Raw genomic sequence first — 16,595 nt, 5'->3', positions numbered from 1 at the left:
GTTTATTTCCAAGATCTATTGTTAGTGCTGTGATTAAAATAAATTACTTCTTGGAGTTGGGATATTGGGAATTTGTGCTGAAGTACAGGCTGCTGTGAAAATAACTGTGTAGGGAAGCTCTTACTGGGTGATTCGTAATGCACATCTGACATTCTTGAAGGTCATTAGCAGTAATATAACTTCTAAAAGGGTATGTTATGAAATGCACCGAATAGTAGCTAAGTCCTGATTCTGAACAAGTGAGAGATTTCACCTCCCAAAAAGCAGTGTGTTTTCATGTCACATATAAGATGCAACTCTTGAAAACTCAGGTTTGAATCCACCTTCATTGAGAGGAATAAAAAACCTGTAAGTGATTACACTGGTAAAAGACTAAGTGACAGTAAAGTATTTTGGAAAATACCTAAGACCTTTTTTCTCTTAAGCCAGCTGTACATGACTGTACAAAGACTATAAGTGAAGATAACGCGTAGTTTTATAATAAATTGTGATTATGCAATAGCACATGACCTCAGTATTATTTACTATCTGAATGTCTTTTTCTGTATTAAAACTTTAAGTACGTTTGAACATACATTCATGTTTCAAGTATATTCTTATGAGATGTTTTTTGTCCAGAAAAAGATTAAAGGAGCAGACAGAACCTAGATTGATGCAGAGTAACAGATTAGAGGAGACTCTCAGGAAGGAATTGTATCAAGAAACTGTATTATTAAAAACTCTTTTGATTTTTTTTGTTAAATTTTATTTTAAGAGGTATAGCGTTTCAGGCTTTTCCCTCCTGTACCAGTTAAAAGTTTAATACCATCAAAAAATTTTATGCTTCCTTACAGCAGATACATTAAGGACAATATTTGATGGGGTACATTGAGCATGCTATTGTAGTCTCTCTAAATGCTGCTTAGGTTTTGATAAATGGAAGTGGCCTCTGAAGACTGCTACAAAAAAAAACCCACAAAACACTCCTCACACAAGGAGGTCAATTACCATTCACCGTGATGCTCTTTGCCCTGAGAAACGGTCCATAACTCTTCAGCCTTTGATGAATATGGTCTTAGGAGACTGACTTGCACTGAATGTTTTGTTTATTTACACAGTATTAGTCTTTTCCAAAACCTGTTAAACGACCATTAACCTGATATGGGTAAAGCTATTTCAAAAGTGAAAAATATTTTAGATTAACATGTAAGAGAAATCGTGGTTTCTTAGCCAATTAAATTCACTTCTGTTGGCAATCCAGAATATTAATGTCAAGACACTTGCTTTCATTCAATTTTTGGTGATCTTGAGGCTTTAATTCTCTTTAAAAGAAAATACCGGGGAAAAAAGTAGAAATATAACCATGAAAAGGATGTTGCAATGATATGAGAGGCTATTTATGAAGAAGGAATTAATGTTTCTGAATTAGAGGTGATGGTGGGTACAGATTGAATTAGAACAAACATGTTTTATTTCCCAAAACTTCCTGAAAGTAATAAATTGTACATTGAAATCTATGTCATGAGCCTAAAGTTTGTTAAACTTCCAGATGTTGCTAACAAATGGAATTGCAAAATGAAGTTTGTTTGCCTTAGATTGATGCAGATGAGTACGTTGGTCTTGGATGAACCTAAACGGAACGCAAAGCAGAAAAATGTAGGAAAGTTGTTAGCATGAACCTTGTGTTGTGACCTTTTTGTTTCTTGTGGTTATTATCCAAGTCTGTGCTATTTCATCTTGCCTTGAGCTCTGTGTTGCCACGTGTAAACTACTTCACACTACTACACCACCCTGTTTAAATCTAGCTGAGTTATCTTTACAACATGTTGTATATCCTATGAAGCAGAGAAGCTTGGCAGTCTGGAACTTGGATTCATGTCCTTGGTCTTTGCCCATCCTGGTTTTTTTTGTTTTGTTTGGGAGATCTTTTGGTTTGCTGGTTTGTTTTTTTTTTGTGTGTGTAGGGTTTGTTTGGTTTTTTTTTTTCCTTAGGAAAAAATACTCTGTAAATAAGTATCTCTAAAGATGTGACGGTTTACAGTTTTTTCAGAAGTTAGCATTTTAAGTTACATGCTTGAATGCCACTTTTGCATTACGCTTCCATACGTCATACTTTTCCCAGCCTGCTGTCGGAGAATGCAGGGCTCCAGTGCAATTTACCTGCGTCATGTGGTTCTCATCTCTCTGTTAGTTCTGGTGTGTCACATAGATAAACATTTACTTTTGTGAACTTGGCCCTGCTGTGCTTCTGTAAAATGAGGTTCCTGTCTGCTGTAATACATTGAAGCTAAGGTCTGCCTTTCATCTGGCAGTAACTGCCTGTATATGATAGAAAAGCTGATTTTTTGTTCTGGTTCTTGTTGGGCACTTGGTATGCCTGAAAAATCTTACCTCTATGCAGTGAATAATGAAATCTTCCATTATTATTTTTTTTTGTTTGTTTTGCTTGTATCAGGTTTTGCCATTGATAGAAAAAAATCACTTTGGATAAGCAGCCTCTCAGCATCTATCTCACTGGTTTTTCATGAGGATAGAATGAACAGACTCTCACGTAAAAGTGTACATGCAGATGATCTTTAAAGACAGTTTTAGACAGGCAGATAATTAGGTGCTTGCTACCTGCCAGTTCTTTCTCCCTCTCTGCGACTCTGAAAATTAATCTCAGGAGGAAAATCACACTTCTGACAAGAACATAGTCTTAAAAATAAATTTTAAAACAGTGAATCAGCATTTCTGGCTCTGAGACGTCATTACCACTCCACAAAGGTCATAATTATACACATTTTTTTCCGCTTATTTTAAAATCAAGGAGAAAAAACCCCACCTAACCATCTATGCCTGGTGTTGGAGGATTGTGAACTGGTGCCATTTAATCATATCATTGTAGGATACTTTTGTGGTATTTTCTGTTCTAGCTATTTTGATCAACAATAGAGCTGATATAATTACAGCTAGTTATCAACAATAGAAAAATATACTGTTTTAAAAAGGAGGTTGTAATTTAGAAAAAGTAATTTTCATATGCTCTGCTGAGGTACTGCAAAAAAATCTGTGGGTTTTTTTTACTGAGTAATGATTTAAAATAATTCACCTGATAATTTTTTTTACGTATAGGTCTAATAACACTCCTACTTTCCAAAGGCATTAAAAGGTACAGTGAGTTTTCTATAGTCACCAGTAAATAAGATTTTGCATAATAATATTATTGAAGAAAGTAATAATTACTTTCTAAAGTAATTATTTTCTTAGTAATAATTATAGCTCTTTTTTCGTTTTGTTTAAATATACGACTTTTTAGTACTTCAGTGACTTTTACTGGTAAAATGTCAGGGAACATAGCTACTTTTTCAGACAGTAGATTTTTCATGCAACATAGGCAACATGTAAGTGTTTCAATCATTTATTTTGGAAGATGTATAAAGCATGATGTTTGTGGTGGATTTTATTTTCTGTTTTATTTTGATCAAAGTAAAATGGAAAGATGACCCATTATGCAATGCAGTGCCAGATGGCATGGCACTAAAACTGAGCCTGATCTGCCATCTGTAAAGGTGAGCGCTAACAATTCTGGAAGGCTGGAAAGCTCATGCAGTTGGAAAAGGGTTTGAAGCATTTTACTTTTAGGTCACCAATTCACAGCTGATACAGCTGGGTAATAACCGAAAGCTATCACCATGTTATGGAAGGCTGCTGTCTTAATAAAACACTGTTATAGTACTAGATCAGACAACAAGGACAAATAACCATATCACAATCCAGTTTTCAAGTATCAGTAAGTAGCAGCATCCCTTCATGCCAAGCTTTGGATGGGAGTGGGCTGAACGACCTTTACTTCGCAAAGGTTCTTCTAACAGGAATGGATTAAATGGAAGAGTAAAGCACTAGGGAAGAAAACCTTATCCATTCTGGGAAAGCAAACCGATTAGTCAGTAGACAGTACTTTAAGTCATGAGTTATTTTTCCTCTTCTGAGAACACTTACACATTTTCCCCTTAGGTCTGAATGATTTCGATTTGCCTTGGCTCACAGTTAAGCAACTTCATTTACAAAGAGCTGCCAATAAAGTATTTGCAAAATGACTAGCAATAAAGAAAGCCAGTTATAAACCTGCCGCAAGCATTTCTTGAATGTTTCCACTCCAGGCGGCAGACAGGCATGAACTGCTATTCTGAACACTAGTCCTGTATCTTCACAAAACCCATCTCTGTGCACCTGATCAAAGCCTGTATTTAGGGTGACAAGAAATGGCTATTAAGCCAGCTAGTACATAGCATCACAGGTTAATGTTTAAAAAACCCCACAAACCCAAGCAACATCCCCTGCCCCATTCTACATATGAAGGGTGCCCTGCTTTTTGTAATGCTTGGGAAAAACTCAAATAAATAAAGTATGGCCTAGGCAGCTTCTGATTTTGCTTATGGGTTTAGCAGAATTTTTTTTTTCTGTGATGTAACAATCTAGGGAAGATTCCTGATCAAAGAAAATGGGTCCAAATGGGTTTTGATTTTAGGGTTTTGTTTGTTTGTTAAACCTTTGTGTTAGCATAGGTTAAACATTAATATCATATTCTAATCTATAGAAATCCTAGTACACAATGGTGATTATTTCAATGGCCTTCTAAACTTTTTGTTCTAATCGTTTGCATGTTCTTGGTCACCCTGGACCCCAAGTGTCCCTGGGGTATGTGAGTATGATCCAGCATGTCCTGACGAACGTGTGGCTGTCAGGAGGCTGCTCTGGGCCCTGAGAGACAGCTGTTTTTCAGCCCATTAGCTCTGGAGAGAGGATCCTGTCTGCTCCGTGTCACTTGTGTCAAAAACCAGCTATCCCAGGTCCCCAGTTAACTCTACACAGAGATATCAGATTTGAAATGGGCTCACTCTATGTACTTTTTTTTAAAAAATATATGTACGCACACACACATGTATTTTTATAAAAGTACTCGATATCTATCTATTCAGGCTGACTGCTTGTACATTGCATAGCAGTCGCTGCCTCTTTGGAAGCTTGAACTACAAATTTCTCTCTCTTGTCCTTTTATACAGCCCGGACAAAGTCCTTGCCAAAAGCTAGCCTCATGAATAAAAATTTCCTAGAAGCACAGAAAAATAAATGAAATAATAACTGAGGAGCATTATGATTTCAAGAATAAGTGGCTTGATGGTTAGGAATTATTTCAGATTTATTACTTTTTTAGTTCTTTGGTAGATGTTATCTAGAGAATGATAAAAGAAAACTGCATGATGTAGTTAGGGTATGTGGTTTATGGTGGGGAAAAAACCTACTTTATTTAGAATGAAAGACATTAGAGAAATATCTCAGTCTTCATAAATTAATATTTTTACAACACATATATTTTTGCTTATCTTTTCTTTCTTTCCTAGTAAATTTTGACGTTTGCTGTTCTGCCTGGCCAGAACAAATGTTCTTGTTGTTTGCCTTGCATGCTTATACTGGAATTAGATGATTTGTTCAAGGCTCAGATTTGATTGTATACCTGTAGAAGTAAACCAAAAATACTACTGGAATTGAGACCAAAATGTTTCTAATTGCCAGGAGAAGGGCAGCTCTAAGACTGCATAATGAAGGCGTTTCTTTTTCTGAATGCAGCCTTAAATACTTTACAAAAAATATTTGAGATTTTTTTTTTCAATATTTGAAGCTATAAATTTAGAATGACTGCTGGAATGGTGGAAATTTACTTGTCTCTGGAGTAAAATGAAACTATGGGATAACATTATGCTACAGTAGAAAAATAATTTAGAGTATAAGTTGAATAGACGTCTTAGTGAATGGGAGGAGGAAGCAGGTGAAAATGAAAACTTTGCTTGACTTGAAACATGTGTGAGCCAAAAGCATTAAAAATCCTACACAACTAACAGAACACTATTAGCTGGATATAACCTGTCACATGACTTATCAGTTAGTAGTTATAGTTAACCTCTCAAACATCAGGTATATTTCTAACAGTAAGTAATATTGAAGCCTAAACAATTCCAAAGCTGGAAATTGCTTATTTTATTTAGAAGTTTTCTTCATCTTACTAACCAGTCTAGTTGTTAAGGTTTGTGGTTATGCTGCTAAACCTGAATTACCAATACTTTTTACCGAGCTAAGTTAGAGTGCAGAAAAATGGATACTGGGACCACTTCAAATTAGTTTAAACCAAAAACCTTCACTTGTTGGTTTTTTTGGTTTTGTTTTTTAAAGGTGGTAGCTGACATCTAGAGTTTCAAGGTAAATTCCAAATCAAATTAAAAATAATTAGATGAGAACTTTGATAAAAGACACTCCACTAATCAATGCAACTTAATATTTTTTATTAAAAGTATTTGAAACCCTCAGTTCTTTGGCCTTGTAAGGAATCTGCTGCTTAATATTGCTGACAAGTAGGATTAAGGAATATTTATCGCATATGAATTATAAACAAGAATTGACAGAGTAAGTGGTACTTGGCAAAGGATTAACAATTTTAAAGGATTAATTATCAATTAAACATTAAATTAAATATTAAACTGAATAATCAATAATTAAAAGGAAATCCTCAGAACTGGAAGTAGTTGGATTGTATGTGGAAGGGAAGTGGTCCAATGTGTTTGCCCTAGTTTTACTTTACCTGGTTTTACTTAAGTATATTTCAACTGTGCGGAAAACAGAGTAGTGGAGCAGATGGGCTCTTGGTCATGACCGCTGATCTAGTTCATGTGTTTTAAGAAAGAACATTTTAATATCTTTTTTGGGGTTTTCTGTACAGGATGCTTACATGCTCCCAACATCTTTCTCTGAATGAATCTGAACTTCTTCCACATGTATAGCCTAAGAGTAAACAGGACATGGGAAGTCCTGTTAAGCCATCTTACAAAATCAGAACTGAGGTACAGAGAGGGTGTATTATGTTGTCTTTGGGAATGGAGAGAACTGAACACAGGTCCTTTATCCTGCTTAGTGGTCCAAGTAGTTTTGCTGCCTTAGTTTGTTTACTCTTGCTTTTTTCATGGTTAAACTATATATTTAAGCAAAATACACAGTGCTATGATGAGCACCTGTGCTGGCACAGAGGACATTAATTCAGCAATGCTCTTTTACTCCTGTATGGAGCTTCAAGTTTTTGGATGAATATGACACAGGGGCAATTATCCAGTGAAATAAAAACAAATAGCTGTTAGACTTATATAGGATGCACCTCTCATCTCTTAGTTTTGGAATCATGTTTATCGGTATTCTGCTTTATTAATAACTGTGGTTAGTAAAGAAAGGTGACTGTGAGTTTAATTCACATGTCAGAAAGGCATGAAAGCTCATTCAAGTGAAAAGGGAACTGTAGTGAAATAGCGAAATGATGTATAGATACCAGAAAATAACAAGCTGTATATCACCATTTGATTCTAAAGGCTTATTTTAGTCAAATGGAGTTTTATGTGATGGCTAGAAAATGAAAAAAGATGCTTAGACTGAATGATGGATAATAAGTGACAAAATTACATTTTTTCAGGATGTCTTTGTAAGCATTTAATTAATTTGCCTTTACTTCCTCTTTTACCCTTTTCTCTTGTATGGTGTTTGAAGAGTAAATGTAACAAAATTAAATTCCTGATTCCTAGTGTCTGGGAGCAAATGTGCCGTTGAAGAACTGTCATCAGTATGAATCGGTATGAAAACCAAAACATTTGATTTTTCTAATATTTAATATCTAGTGAGCTAGATAATAACTGACTGGCATTAAAATACAATAACTAGAAAAACTTTTCTGTTTCTTGTTACACTTCACAGTTTTCTTAAAAGCAGATGACAAGTAAATGATCACCCTTCCACTAGTGAATGAAACTTATTTTCGCTTTCATTTAACACAAACCCAATTATTTAGAGACTTAACTGGAAAGAGAGAAAGATGGACTGCTTCCTCCAGGATCTAGAACTGATCCTAAAATGCATATTTTTAGGTGTCTTTTCAGAATACTGTTAGGGAGAAGGACTTGGGAAGATGGTACTTAACGATTTTGCAGCTTGCTATGGTGAAAGTTTCCACCCACTCCTACTACACAGTTTTTCAAAATCACCAGCAGTAAAGATAGATAGGATGTTTGTTTTGAAACGTGTTTGATGTATTTCTGCAGAGGGTGAAACACAAACTAAAAGAACAGATTTCCTTGCTCTTACCTCTAGACAGCTATATTGACTCCTAATTCTCTCTACCAACTACAAAGGCATCCCATAAAATCAGCAGAATTGCAATTCTTTACTCAATAGAAAAGATTAATCCCATCCAGGGAGCCCTAAGTTTATTTTCTGCTGAAAAAAAAAAAAAACCAACCCAAAAAACCAAAACACTAGCTTTGGCAGTGCGTTATCTATCCCAAGTACTCTCATGTGAACTTCTGTAGACCTGCAAGTGTTCGAGTCCTCTCAGTAACTGTGTCAACTCCTTAGTGCAATGCTTGCAGCACTTGTCGTTGTTCGGTGGTGTATGTTACCTTCTAGAGCACAAGCACTGCAGTTAGTTCTGTGTTCTGCCTCATTGCAGTTGGGTCGGTCTGGCTGCGACTCCCTGCTCCGAATTCACACTTATTTTGGGTTAATGTTCGGTCTGGATCCAAACTGGGAAATGCTTAAATGAAGCATTAATCCTCATGGTTAATTGGGCTGAAAGATAGGCTTCCAATAGATTCAGCTACTTTACATATTGAAGTACAAATGGCTGTTTCCCATGTCAATATTAAAATGTTCTGTTTAAACAGTCTACATTTTTATACTATTAAAAACTTGGAATTACTTTAAAGAGTTGTTACTTTCTTTGTTGTGGCTTCTTTGGAATATTTACAGCTGTTGTAGAGCTATATGTGGTAAAATTAACATTTACAAATGAATGCTCTTAAATACTTTTGTGTACGAATTTATTATGGGCTTTTCATTTTTAAGGAAGAATAGTGTAAGTTCTAGTTTGTGCAAAGCCATGTTTCTTCCTTCACTGTTGCACTGCTTCCCACATAATATTTTCATGGTTGTTCTCTAAAAATTTTATAAAACCGTTTTAAACAAGTATTTTTTGATCTCATCGTGATTGCTCTCACAGAGGTGCAAGAGCCATGTTAACCTGCTAGCTAAGAATCTGGGTTTCTTGACTCAGTGGAATAAGCAGTCTTGCAATGTGTACTAAATTCAGCAGAGTATGAAACATCAAAGTTATTTGGAGCCTGAGTTCTGGACTCTGGTATTTGACTAGAATATTTTTTTCATTCATGAGTTTAACCTTGTAAGACTGAAATCCTTGCAAGTGTCACTATGGGTACAAGATTTTCTAGAAACCTGTGATGCTGAGACAAACTTTCCCTAAATTCAAAACTCAACTGGAATGTTTGATTACATTTGATTTGTCTGTTGAGTAGATTAGGGCAGCTGGAGAACAACCAGAAACCTCCTCCTGAGTGTCCCTGTGTCCACTGACACTTTGTATAGCTGTAGCTTTTTTTTGGAGTCCTTGAGAGGGAATGAAGAAGGGGATGAGATCTTGGTGATAGCAGCAGCAACTTAGCACTGGAAAAGTTAAATAAAAATTACAATACCCAGCCTCAGCCTCTCTCTTCTGAGGGCATTAAAAATATTTCACTTGGCATTGGTTGGACTTTGGCATATTTTCAGTATGTGTGTGTGTTGCCTTGTGTTTGCATTAATAATCAGTGCAGAGAAATTTTAGATATGTTTTAAAAAAATATATCTTTCTGCAGAAGTGAGAAGCTGATGTGAACTGGAGTGAAAATCTAGCATTTGTTTGAAGCAGCAGTAGAAAATGTGATAGTAATTGTGGCAACGACAATGGAAAAGTCAGGGTGAGATGTTACATGATCTATTTTACTGCTGTGCTATTTTATTACTCTGGGAAGTAATTAAGTATTCTCTCCTGCATCCTTCCCCTCCAGCCTATCATCATCTCTGTTGTAATTTGTGAAATTTCTGTTGCCTGGCAGTGTGCAATAGTGGCCTGTGTAATCCCGTTATAGTGTGTGTGGATGTTTAGACATCATGCCTCCCTGTGGCAGGGTTCTCCCTCTTGTTTTTCTCTTCAAGGCAGAGCAGAAGCTTTTAAACACAGGTATTCTTGATAACTCGTTCTGTCCTGAGAACCTCAAGCCAGCTAAGCTTTGAAGGTTTCAGAATTTCCCACGGCTTTGTAAGTTTTATTAGATAGAGGTCTGAGACAAATCTATTACCATATTCCTGTGAAGGATATGACAGGAATTTACCTTCTCTATAAATCTAAGTAGTTTAATTTTTCCTCAGATCTTAAGATACCTTCTTCTTGTTAGAGTTACCTGAATGAGATGTTGATAAATGAAGAGTTGAGCTTATCTAATGATTGTGTCTGCCTAGAAAATATGATCAGTTTAAAATGCTAGTATAATTCACTTGTGCACTATTGTAATTCAGCGAAATAAATCCAATGACTCTTGCTGTCAGAAAATTGGAATGAAAGCAGATTAACATGTGCATCGAGGCTGATGGCTTTTCAGGGAAAAAATATCCTTCCTGCTCCTATTAAGTGGGCCTGACTCAGGACTGTTTCAATGAGGAGAGACATCAGAATGCTTACTGTGCTATTATGTGCTCTAGGTGAAGAGAGTCGAATTGCTCCAAGTATTACATTTTCTGCTCATTTTATGGGGTTCTGTGTTTGCCAGTGAATTGTCTTTCCACAGGAAAGATAATATTGTATTCATTTTCAGATGTCAGATGCTGAAAAGTGGCCTCAAGTAAAACAAATTTATTTGAATGCATATATCTAGCAGCGTTCATCCAACAGAAAGCAAACCCAAATGTCACATATATTTTATATAGTGATGATGATGTAGCTGCGATGGTCTAAGGACAATAAGCTGACTAGTGTAGGTTGAAAAGTTAGCATTTTGAAAATATTTCTTCAGCTTTATACAAGATCGTTAGCAATGAGAAAATGATAAAATACCTAACCTGACACATTTCGCTACTCTGGTAGTGAGGACTCTGTAGAATGACCACTAGGATTCCTGCAGTCAATTCACAAATCAGGTCACATGCTCTGTGTAATCAAAGTAAATGTCAACCCCAAGCATGCAAGGCTCATCATCTATTACGACAGTGCTCAGACAGTGCTTTCATCTGCAAGGACCAGAGTCTTTGTCCAGACATCAGGGAATGACACAACTAAGCAACTACCATATGCTGATTTCAGCAGCAGGATTGGTAGTATTTGGTAGTATTCAGACAATACTACTGACTTCCCCTTCCCCCTTCAAATTTGTTTGGGCTTCACCTCACAGAAAGGCTAGAAGTAAGCATCAGTAATGAACCATAAAGTGAGAAACAGTCATAATAGAATGGAAAATATCTTCAGCTCTTGCTAAGCTTCTCTTTCCTTTAAGCTGCTCTATCTTGTGTTTTAGGATGGGGAAGAGCTTTGTCAGTCCTGCATGGTGTTGTCCAAATAGATGCAGGCAAACAATGATTATAATTAAAAATTACCATTTTCTTGTCTGTTGAAATAGAGAGTTTTGTGTGATGGCTCCATTTCAGTAAGGAATTGCTAGAAGCAGTTTACAAAAGACAGACATGAATTGCATTTTGTGATGAATAAATTATCTCCCCCCCCCCCCCCCCCCCCCCCCCCTTTTCTAGGTACAGCACAATTTTGTTGTATCTTTTCCATATGTTAAGTATTTAGAAACTATAATAACATAGATGATATAAAAATCTGAATGGAAAAAGCAACTGTACTGTGTGCATAGGCTCCACAAATAATATTTTATGAGAAAGCTAAAGGACATAAAAAGTTTCTATTACAACTAGAACTTTTGTTGAATGTTAACGATGAAAGGTAATAGTCCTAGTTTCACCTAATGTTCTTGTGAGAATCTGGAGGGAAGAGAGATTTTAAATTAAACACTTCTCAAAAAAAGAAAAGTTGCACAATCAGTTTCTGAGAGTTAGGCACAAAACAAGTATTCTGAAAAGTTATCTGCCTACTCAGGTAATGGTCTTATGTGCTGTTGTGTTAAATGTAAAAATCAATCACAGGAGGTTTTGAAACCAGTGTATTGAATGGATGGCAAAACAGTAGGGCAATGTCAAGGACCTAGAAAATACAAATGGAGTCCATGAGGCTTTCTAACTCCTTCTTCTTAATAAGAAAGCTTTCTAACTCTCTCCTTCTTTATAATCACGTCTGAACTGTGTTTTCTTGCCTTTTTTTTTTTTTTTTTCTTTCTTGTAGAGAGGTGCTTAAGTTTGTCCTTTGTTTCTTATGGTGATGATAGTGGAATCTCCAGTTAACAGTCAGTCAAGGCTATCTCTGACATCAAAATCCAAGAGTGCCAAGAGAAACATTCTTAGTGTTGTATAAAATGTGGAAAATCCACACAAAAAAAAAGTATTCAGACTACATTTGCAAACAGTATTAGAGAAGCTGAGCTCTTGGAAAAAAATGGCTGCTAACGTGACATTGCAGCTGCTGGCTGCATGGGAAATAAGCCTCCTTTGTGCATTTTAGCAATTGCAGGTAAAGCCTGGAGTACTTGGTTTTGACTAAATCTGAGAAGGCTAACATACTTTGTCTTAATTTTTGCTTGGATGAATTTAGGATACTTATTACGTCTAATAAAATCAATATGTACTACCAATAAATGAAAATAGCCACAAAATAGCTATATTTATCAAGTCATCATATATAAATTCATTCCCAGTAAAAACCTGCTTTATTTTAGCCAAGTCCCTTACGTGTAATATAACTGGGGTTTTACTGCCATGGTGGGTCGTGTTTTCAGCAGAAACTGCTTCAATAGCTAGCAAAATATAGACTAAATGGGGGTGAATTCTTACAAATAGTTTGAAATAGAAGTTCTTGAAATATCACACATACAGAGTTGCTGATTTATTGAAAAAGCAATTCTGTAATTGGCTGTATCTTTTATCTTGTTTTCTCTGATCCAATCTCACTGGAGTGACTGACTGCTTGCCATTTTTAAGCAAGATGAAGTCGCTGAAGTTGTACAATCAAGGCTTTTCTTTAAGTTCAGTATGAATTTAAGCTGAGGGAGGAGTGCATGATGGAACATAGTCTGTTTGGGATTGCCAGGAAAACTGGCAGTCTGCCCTGCTTTTGATTATGTTAAAGCCTCCTTTTAATGAGCGATACCCGATTGCTCTTCAAAGCTGTGTCAGTTAGAAATCCCCTTTGAGACTCTGAGAGGATCACAAGCACTTTTCATGAATGGCAGAAATGATAAAAATGTAAAAATCTATTTTCTTCTATTACAGTATTTGCTTGTTATAATGTTTTATTTAACTGATGTCAAGCTGAAATATGAAGAATGAAATTGCTAATGTGCTGAAAATGGATTCTAGTTATTGTTACTGCACTTGTCCATGTTACACATTTCCTTTTTACTAAGGTATGGTAAATTCAAAAAAGCAAACCAGAGCAATATATTTTAAAAAATAACAAATATATCGTACTTTTCAAATTTTCTTATACCCCCTCTAATTTTCATGTATATAAGGTTTTGGAAGTCCCAGGAGAAAAGATTTACAAGCCTAAAGTGAATTCCAGACCACTAGGGAAAAACGGCAACTTTTTCAGAGGTTGTTAAATTCTCTGTGTTCTTAAGCAATGGAATTTAAAATTAATTAAATGCTTATTTATGGCATATGTGTCACTGATAGAAGAGTGAATCCTATCTCCTAACACCTGAGAGCTTTAAGTTTTCTTTGATTTTTTTTTTTCTGTATTCTTTTTTTGTGTTTTGGATGAGAACAGAGAATGATAGAGAGAGAGTGCTGTGTAGGGAAAAAGTAAAATATATCTCCAACACTGATAAAATATGTCTCTGATTTTAGAAAATGGACACTGAAGTTGCTCAGAGATCTTCATGTTACAATTAGTTCTGGAGCTGCTGAATTAACAGGTGATAAAGTCAAATATTTCAGACAGGGCTGTACAATTTATTGCTTAGATATAAGCTTCAAAAATTGTATTTCTGTATAACATGGAGCATACCCTCGTCAATAGTACAGATTGCATGAATGTTGAGCATGCAAAATGCTGTACTTGGAATTATAATTTAAAAATACATTAGGATGCTCCTAAGCACTAAAGCAGTGCATTTGGAATTCTTGGATGGATTCTTGCCTTTGTTCTCCCCTAAAATCACTAATTTTTGAATTTGAGGATTTGTGCTTTTCATATATAATGAGAATAATATAGAAGAATTACTTTAAAGAGGTCAGAAAATAGTTTCAGTCGGTTGGCACTGATAAAATAACAATCAGTTTTACAGACTAGATGGTTGTAGAAAAAATTACTAAACGTAGACTAGTAATACACTTATAATTCAGCATAGTACAGTATGGCTAACTATACAGTCGAGTATATAGTTTACTGTCCTTATCACTGCCTTATATAGTTTCCACATATGGGTTTTTTTCCTGATTACATAATCTTCATTCTTCATGGCTTTTTTTTTTTTTTTTTTTTTTAACATTAGATATTCCCTTGAAAACTGTACTGATGATCTGTTCTGATACCACCTGACTGGCAGGATAAGGTGAACACTTTCAAAAAAATGTTATTTTTTGGAGAACAGTACTGGTATACAAAAGAACCCTATGAGTGAAGAAAAATATTGAAAGTGCTGTTGATGCAACAGAACAGATTCATACCATACCATTCACACTCATAATAAATTCAAGCTACAGATATAAGGGCAAATTTTGTGGTGATTTCATAGTAAAGTAAATATCTTCTTATGACTGGTTTGTTTTGTTTTGGTTTTTTTTTTTAAAGGAAGGCAATAGGATTAGAATCATATTCCCTACATTGCTAGTTTACTAATTTCTACTTAATTTTGTTGGTTAGATTAATGAATATCCTGAGACTTTTTATTTTATCCATTGTCTTGTTATATTCTACTATTGCAGATGAGATTAGTAAATATCCAGCTACATCATTAGTATTATAATAGGCATTTTATTAGTTTTAGTATGGGTTGTGGCATTCTAATTTTCTGTGGAAGAAATATTGGTGAACAATCACAATGAAAGGTTTTTTTCTGAAATGCAATGTATTCAATGTCCTTGGCTGCCATTGAATTTGCTGTCTTGAACACTGAGAAAACTGTGGAATGAAGAGAATAAAATAGTAGTTTCATCACTAATAGAAGAGATGCCACATTTGGGATGTTCACTGGTGCAGGAAACAAGGGCATTTCATTTCAGTTCACCTTAATAATTCAAATCTTAGCTGTCAATAGGTATATAGTTCTCCTTGCAAGTCTCCCTATGAACTGCTTGAGTATAAAGGAATCAAAGTCAATGAGAAAAGAGAGATTTGAAAGCTCCTTTCATCTGACATGTTATTTGGACATTGAACTGTGTAAACTAATTATTTTGCCTTTCTATCACCTCCAAACTTTCCATCCCTTAACAACTTATTGAGTCATGACTGTGACTCCTAACCCTTCCTTTTGTCTTTACATGCTCTGAAAGGAATCTCTTGGCACAAAACTTAGAGCATCAAACACACAGATTAAGAAGGGACCCTAGGAAAGTGTCTACAGCATTTGCTTTTCTTCAAAAACAGGATTGTGTATAGTCTTGACATTTGAAATTTAGACCTCAGTTCTTTGTTGTTCCTTTTTTTTTTTTTTTTTTAATTAGGAAAGCATGAAACACCTCCTCCTCTATTAAATGACTCTTTCATGGTGCAACTTTCAAAAACCACTTCCATTTACAGTTTGTCTTCTACACTGCTCAGGTCACTTAAATTATAGCTTTCATAGGTACATCTCTGTCTTGAAACAAGAACACCTGACTGAGATGGATAGGCTGAGCTACAAAAATGTTATTCTTAAATGCTTCTGCTTGAGTCAACAGATTTAAGTGAAAAGTAAATAGGATTTGACTGTGATTTGGAATTTAGGATGTTGACTTCAGTAACACGAGTTGAAAATATTCAAACACCCGCCTGCTTTTCAAAATGAATTAAGTCCTCATATATTAAAAAAAAAAAAAAAAAAAAAAAAAAAGAGAGAGAGAGGGAAGGAAAGGAAAAAAAGGATGAGATTTAGTGTACTTTGATATTATTACTGGATTTAACAATTGAATGAAATGATGTTCTGGCCCTTATAAGTCTGTAGTGATGTAATTATGGTTTGTTTGCAAAGTAAACACTCAAAAGACAGCATAAAGTTTTATAACATAACAGCTGCTTGTATTTTGTTCCTTGTGTACTCAAGTGTATAAGAGGTGAAAGCCGACAAAAATACTATATGAAGCTGCCTTCAAACAACTCTGAGATAAAATTCAAGTTGTTCAGTCAACCCATACCCCAAATAATCATAATTTATTGTAGATTTTACTGCAATTTCCTATTATTATTATCTGTCCAAAAGCTGTTCCTTTTAGGCAGCTCTCCTACCCAAAATCTTTTTACCAAATGTTTCTGAGGTTTGTATGCTGGAGACTGCCTTTCTACCAGCAGAACAGCTGGAAAGTGTGGGGTAGCTCCCATCCCGAGGCACAACCTAAAACCTGTCCCCAGTAAAAAGATCAAGTCTTACCCCAGTTATTTTTCTCACTCACTGAAGACAGCT

This window comes from Falco punctatus, assembly GCF_963210335.1.
Source record: "Falco punctatus genome assembly, chromosome: 8".
NCBI lineage: Eukaryota > Metazoa > Chordata > Aves > Falconiformes > Falconidae > Falco > Falco punctatus.
The sequence above is the reverse complement of the archived record's forward strand: the minus strand, read 5'-3'. Positions refer to the sequence as shown.